The sequence below is a fragment of the Schistocerca gregaria genome, unplaced genomic scaffold, assembly GCF_023897955.1.
Source record: "Schistocerca gregaria isolate iqSchGreg1 unplaced genomic scaffold, iqSchGreg1.2 ptg000351l, whole genome shotgun sequence".
Taxonomy (NCBI): Eukaryota; Metazoa; Arthropoda; class Insecta; order Orthoptera; family Acrididae; genus Schistocerca; species Schistocerca gregaria.
The window spans coordinates 3,020,289-3,026,297 of NW_026061811.1; positions in this window are offsets into that span (position 1 = coordinate 3,020,289).

A 6,009-nucleotide genomic window follows, 5' to 3' on the forward strand; every position below is an offset into this window, starting at 1 on the left:
GGCAGGTAAGAGATGGTGTTACTTGCCAGCAGAAGGCACATTCCTTCTAATTAGCAGATTTAGAGCCTAGAGCCATTCCATTAAAACACAACAGCAGCCTGAAACTCCCATAAAAGCTGGCAGAACAAACAATGAAACACAGACCCCTCTGAATCTGGGATCAAGGAACTAACCAAGGGGGAGGAGGTTTTTGGAGAGAACGGGGAACAGGACAAAGAGGGAAGATAAAAATCATGGCAAAGGACTGCAAGCTGGAGCCCAACTGTTAAACTCACCTGAAGAGCGAGCAATTTCCTGCTGCTAAAGTATAAAATATAAGGGATGTGTGGGGAAAGAGAAGATGGTGATGGCATAGGAAACAGGAAGCTTAGACTGTTGTACCAAAAGGGCAGTGAGTGGGGGACAACCCCAGCTTCAACCAGGAAACAATATGGCTAGTGCAAAAGGTACTGATGATCAGATAGATACCACAATGGTGGACCTGCTCCAAGAGGATCAGTATGGAAGGAGCAACTGAGCTCTAAATTTGGCTACCATGCCCCCCTCCCCCTCCCCACACACACACACACACACACACACACACACACACACACACACACACACACACACACACACACACACACACACACACACAAGTAAATGTCATAAGACGACCCAAGAAATGGAAGTGGTGGACCACAATCAGAAATTGGGTCTCGAGATAGAGCTCCAGTAGGTATCGTACACAATATGGTGACAGAAATGCACCACCCACAATTTAAGAGGAGAAAACTGAAAACTGTGTGAGAAGGTCCATGCAGAAGCATACCACATGGCACCCTGGAACTGTCACTTCACAAAAGCCACCAAGTGTTTGAGTTATTTAACACAGAAGTCATCCACATGCAGAGCAGGGGTGACCAACAGTTTGACGGAGGTCACAAGTCCTTTAATAGTGATGAGGAAAAGGATACTTCACTGAACCCTATGGAATGCCATCCTCCTCAGCAATGGAGTGTCCTCATCCCAGGACTTATGTTCCTTCTTCTCTTTCATAAGTAGAGGAGGACACACGCTAGATGCCAGAGAGGTAAGGGGGGAGAGAGGCTTCTGCTAGTTCTATAAAGAGAGACCAGGCAACCTTGGGGATGCTAGAGCTGACGGTTCCATGGCCAATGTGTACCAGCAGACTCTTTGACTGAGAGGAGGCCCTAATGGCAGCAGACACCAGAGAAGAGGCACTTCTCTGGTGGATGAAAGGAGCAACAGTTGGAGGGGAGGAAGATGTAAGTTCAGGGGAGAGGGAGAGAAGAGTGAGGCATCACTGGGATAAGGTGGGGGAAAGGATGTAACAGAGTCAATAGTAGATTTTTGTAGACACAAGGCGAAGCTGATCGTAAACCCCAATATATTCTTTCCTTCTTACAAACCAGCGACAGTTGTGACAATGAATACATGTGGTCAGTAGAACAAAGGCACACCTGGGCATCCTCATTCATTGCATACAGGATTAATACATGTGTACAAATCATAAACACCAAAAACATTTTAGCAGTGGCAGGACATACATCACAGTGCACAGTGATAAGCCATAACCTTGACCTTGTCTTGAGGGTATCCACTTCAAAGACCAGAATAAAGTGGTCATTATCAGTGTGGTTGTCCTTAGTGCCTTTCTGAATATGATGAACAAAATGAATGCCTTGCCACTCCAGACTGGCCCATGCTTCACCAGTTTGGAAGATGAGGTCTCTATGAAAAAGACACCCTGAAGCATATTCAAAGGCTAGTGAGGAGTAATGGTTTGCCAAACTTGTCTTTGATAGTTTCTACCAAAATAATGGGTTCATGGTGGGAAGGTGTCCTTGTCAGTCTTGATGCAGACCAGGTAATGGGAAAAAGATTTGACCCCAAGCAAGCGAGTCTGACCCTCCTCCCATGAGGGGATAGTTGTAAGTTGAAAAGGGGTACCATGAAAAGTCGTTCCTGACTAAAGGTCAGCCAAAGACGGCCGGTTTTTTAAGTCTGATATGTTTGATACAAAGTGTAGACCCTAATAGCACCAAAACCAATCAGGGGCTCTCCCCTTGTGCACTACTCAGGCACACCAAGGGCCAATGCCATAGGGGCTGTTGCTGGGAGTTCCAATGCTTCAGAATGACAAGCCACTACTCCTAGGCATACACAGGGAGGTAGCAGCTCGTGTATCAGAACTGTCATCCCTGTTTTCAGAGGACTCCATCAAAAGAGTACATAACACCCCAAGCACACGAAATGACTACTGTGCTAGCTGTACAGCACAAAAAGGGCAATGGCTTCCGGTAAAAAATGGAAGAGATGGTAAGCCCACATGCCAAAGACTTCATGTATGGTGTTGTTCCACAGCTGGCTCACACCATGGAGACAAAATTTAGAGTAGTTCAATCCCCAAAGAGGGACCAAAATTTCCAAAAAGCGAATTGTAAAGCAAGAGGAATAATACTGTAAGGGATATCAACAAAAAAAGATAGCCAGGCCAATGTAAGCAAGGGAAAGGATTGAGGACAGGGATGGATGAGCACGGGAAAGTTAATGCAGTTTTGAAAAGTAGAAAGGATCCAATTACTAGCAGACTCATGTGCACAAAATAATTGTTACCCCCCTTCCACTGGGGAATGGGGATGGAGCAGATATAGAAACATGATTCTGTGATGTTAAAGATAAACGAATCTTCATATGTGAGTATTACTGGATTTGCTCCAAGTATCCACTGGCCAACATGCAAACATGTAGTACTGAGGTCAGACTGGCCATCGTGACAGCTCTATTTCTCATGCAGTGAAGTAGACAACACTACCCAGTGCTGTTGGCACTGTTGCAGTCACATGTTGTATTGCCATGCTAGGTGACACGACAACTCACCATAGTGCACACAACTACACACTGCTTACTCTAGAGCCCTGCAAATTAATATTAAACCGACTGAGCATATACAAATTAACAGATGACTCACAATTCAATAATGTGCATATCAGAGAATCAGTTTCATACCTAGCGTGAAATGAAATGACAGTATGGCATTTCTGGCCGGGAGATCGTATGCAGGAGAAATCGGCTGCCTACTGCAAGTCTACATCAGTTGATACTGCTTATTTTTGCATCTAAAGAAATGGTAAAATGGTGATAAGCACAACACAACACCCAAACTCTGAGAGGATAAATTCTCAAATTGGCCAGGAATTGCACCTGGAGCCCCTGCATAGCTGTTGGTTTCTCTAACCGACAGCCACAGCGATGGACAGAGCTGGCCTCCAACACACTCATGTAAGGCATTGTGTATCGGAAGAGGAAAGCAACATTGGGCATATGAATATAGGGATGACTCACAAGGCATTGCAGTATTGTGCTTACACACAATCAGTTGCATATATGGTGTGCTGTTTGGATGCTCTTGCTGCCATGGTATGCCAAAAGCTTATCCCTCACACCCAATGACAGGTCCTGTAAGCAAATAAGTAAACACTAAATCAGAATGCAGGCATTGTGTATTGAAACAGGAAAGTAACATTGAGCATATTTGAATTTATAGACGTCTCACAAGGCATTTCAGTATAGTGCATATTACATAATTAATCTCATACCTGGTGTGCTGTGTGGAATCTCCAGCTACCTTTTTTAAGCCAAAAGCTTACCCTTCACGCCCAGTAAGTAAACAGACAGGAAGACAAGATGTCCAGCGAGTGAGATCACAGGTGTTTTCTTCGTCCACTAAAAGAACTTATTTGAGAGGAAATAGTGTCAAATTTAAATTTCCTTTGTTTTATATATTTGCTGTAGTGTCCATTCTTGTCACAAAACTGAATATTTGCGTCCCCATAGAGATTATTCTTGAAAAAAAAAAAAAAAAACTTTGTGTAATCTGAAGTCACGATAATTGTGACATAATGCGAAATTTTGCATTCCAAAACACAAAAAATTGTATTAAAATTTTCTTGATAGCGGAAAATTCGTTTAAGAAAGGCAGCTACTAGTTTCATCAGTGCCTATTGTTACAATAAAAGTATAATTAAAAGTTTTTTAAATTGTATTTAACTAACACATTTCATATTGTTCACTAGTTAGAGGCGATCTAGGCATAAATTTAAAACCTGACCAAACACTAAAGTAAATTCTCTAAAAGCAAAGTAATTACTAATTCACTCTCCTGTCATTGTATCTCTAAATCAGTACAAAAACAACAACAATGGCATGTAAGACCTCCATGTCATTTTTGCATACATATAGCCAATCTCGTGTCCTGGACAAATTTAAAACTTAATTATTCTTTTGAAACTGATCATGAGTGGGAAATGTGGAAGCTGTTATAGCATTGTGAGTAGAGGGATTTGTTGCTAACCTTGTAGGAAATATTTTCACTGGGGGAGGGAGAATCATGGGAGAACAGAAGAGGCTCTCTCCTGGAACTGCAGAGTATGCAGTAGGAACATTTTGGTTGGGGTACAGGAAAGGAAAATCTGTGCCCTTGGGGCACAGTTGAAGGAAGCAAGGAAGGAACTGATAAGGATCAAGAGAGATAGGGTGGTTGTGAACTGGCAGCTTGTAGGAGGGTAGGAAGAAAGAGAACATGATCTGATGTTTTTGGGGTTGATGATAAAACTGTGTGTCTACCACTGCCAGAGCCTCTGGTAGAACATGGAGCAAGAAATGTGCAGCACACTTCAACTGAGGCCAAGAAGCTTAGAAATATACAAAATGTTAGGAAGAAGAAAGTGCTGCTGCTAGGTATTAGGCATGGGTGAGTTGTAGGCCCCGAGTTACAGGAATGTTTAGGGGCAACATACCAGGCCACCAGTATGTTCCAGCCAAATGCAGGGCAAAGTCATGTGATAGAGGACTTAAGGTCTTTACAAAAGAAGACCATGTAGTGATAGTGGGTGGGGCAGGAAACAGTTTGCACAGGGATAGGGTACATGACATAGGTGGTGACCTGGGCAAGATAGCTTCCCTGACTTGTGGCAGTACACTTTGTTGAGCTGTTCCGGTGTCACGATTGGCCAAACCTTGATGGAGATGTGAGGCGAATCAATTTGGGGTTAGGGAAGCCAACTTAGCTCACATGCCCGTCGGGACTATCGACAGATGGGGTTTCACTGGGTGTGGCCTATACCTAAACAGGACTGGCAAAGGAAGATTGGTACAGCTGATTCGTGAAAGTATAGGGGGTGGATCTCGGGCCACACATGGTCAAATACCTGTTGTCATCAGTATGAGAAGTAGGTCTTTTTTAGGATAAATCCAGAAAACAGGTTCCCCTGCCTAAAGAGTGTCTCCAGGAGTTTGAATTAACAGGGCTTGATATCACCAAGATATTAATAATTTTGTGTTTTTATGGATCTCCCAGAGATAGTGTGGACACTGTTTTTCAATAAATTAACAGAATTTCTATATAAAGTCTCAAGTACAAAGCTCAGCACAATTCTGTGTGGGGACATTAAAATCAACATGAATATCATAAATGAATCCAGCAGCACCTTCATAAATATACTTCAAAGTTTTGGCCTCTCCCTATTGGTCAATAGTGCAACAAGGGTTGCTACAATGACTTCATCAGTAATTGACCATGTTGCCACAAATATGGGCAGGGAAAAATGTGATGTAGCTGTAAAAGATCTCGGATTATCAGACCATCTCTGTCAAACAACAACAGTAATATGAGACATGAAATCATCCCATAAACTACAAGCCTACAAATGACATCCATTGGAAATGAAAATAAAAGATTTTTCAAAGGAAGTAGCAAAAAAAAAAAAAAAAAAAAAAATGCTGGGATGAAGTGTATAGGGAAACCAATGTGAATAAGAATCCACATTATTTAAATTGAACTTTGAAAAGGCATTTCCAAAAGTATGCATGTCTGTATCAACGTCACACAAAAGTAGATGGATAACAGCAGGTACTAAGAAGTCCTCCCAAACAATTAAATACCTCACTTCCATGGAAAAGAGTCACAATGATCCATAGGAAGGTGCTGATAGCTGCAACAAAATCGTT